The sequence below is a fragment of the Apaloderma vittatum genome, unplaced genomic scaffold, assembly GCF_000703405.1.
Source record: "Apaloderma vittatum isolate BGI_N311 unplaced genomic scaffold, ASM70340v1 scaffold34659, whole genome shotgun sequence".
Classification (NCBI taxonomy): Eukaryota; Metazoa; Chordata; class Aves; order Trogoniformes; family Trogonidae; genus Apaloderma; species Apaloderma vittatum.
In genome coordinates this window covers 1-1,647 of record NW_009734100.1, presented here as the reverse complement: position 1 = coordinate 1,647, position 1,647 = coordinate 1, and positions in this window count along the sequence as shown.

Sequence of the window (1,647 nt, the reverse complement as noted above, 5' to 3'; positions counted from 1 at the left end):
AAGATTTATTTTTGAAATGCTTTGTGTTCGTGTCCCTGGCATTAATCAGCCCCCGCTGGCCGCTGGCTGCAGGGATCCCCCCGCACTCGCAGGTGCGCTGATGCTCGCCCCGCTCCATCCCACTCTCCCACATGGCAGGTACCCGGTGGCTCTGGCCTTTCACGGAGGATGTCCAAGGGGATGCAAAGTGCTTGAAGCTTTTTCTTTTAATTAAAGGAGCTCTGCAGACATGCTGTATTCACATCTATTTCCCCCCATTTTTTAATTTATTGCTACATCAGCTGTTAAAAAAAAAAAGGCACAAAGAAGAAAGGAAGGGAGCTGCCACAAGCCGAGCGCCTTTCGGGATGACTCACTGCAGCACTGAAATGGCTGCTGGCTTCAGACTCACCCTGCCTCTGCGATTTGCTTCCACACCACAGAAGAGACCACGGCAAGAGCCTTCACCCCTCGTGTGAGGGATTTGCCATGTGGTTATCGACATAATCCCCCCCAGGCTTCGGCAGGAGGAGACCTTCCCAAGAGTGGAAGATGGGGGGAGATATGAAAGGAAGAGATGGCGAGGCGTTTCCAGCTGACCTGATTTTCTGCCTGTTCCCATCTCCACATCACTGCCAGTTAGTTCAGGAGCGGCAGTGGAGGCGCGGGGCTAGCTCATGCCACCGGGAGCTGCGCCTTCCCAGCACAGCCGCAAACATGGCTGCGCCGAGTAAGGGCCTTTGCAACTCAATTTGCTGAGAAAGAGACTTAAAACCGGAGTCTCGTTTTCCTGCCACAGTTTTCCAGTGTCAGTGTCAAGTCAGGCAAACAAGCTCTGGTTGGCTGATGGGGGAGAGTCAAGGTTTTTGCATCCGAGTTTATGTAGCAAAGGGAAAATTTACCTTGGGTACCACTGATGCTCCAGCCAAGTCCCCTCTGAAGGATGCTGTGATGCTGGCACAAGCTTTCACAGGTCCTCTGCAGCCTGGAAGGTAAACTTTGCCTTCCCGCAGCTGCTTTCAGCCAGGGCTTTGAGCTGCAGCAGGAGACCTGGAGGTGTCTTCCCTCCATGTCTTCCCAACGCCTTCCCAGGGTGATCCCTCCAGAGTGGGGTATTATGGGCAGAGCCCTGGCAGTTCCCTTCCTCACTTCCTACTCATGTTCCAGCTTCTCCACGTGGCCCAGGGGACACTCAGCAAACCTCCCAGTGCTGAGAGAGCTACTTTTTGGGGGGGACAGGTCTCAGATCTGCCCTATGATGCTGAGTAAATGAGGCTTTCGTGCAGAGACAAAATGCAGGACGGAGCGGGTGCCCTTGCATCACAAGGCATGTCTCCGTCCCTGGAAAATGGCTGGCGGAGAAATATTTCCAGTAGGGAAAAGAAAATTCACCCTGATCACCGTACAGTAGTGTCACGCAGAGAAAACCCCGTGCAGGAGGCAGCCCTCCTCCCACCCTGTGGGCTGTATCCTGCGGGGGCTCAGCACCCACTGCAAGCTGGGCTTGCAAGTGCCTGGAGCAGGCAAAGCTGGGCATGTTTATCTTGCAGCTTCCAGGGATGCTCAACCATCCCTAATTGCCATAAAAAGAAATGATTTTTGCTTCATATCACAGAACAGAGGAATTTCCCTCAGGTTTTTTTTTCTCCTTTTTTTTTTTTTCTTTTC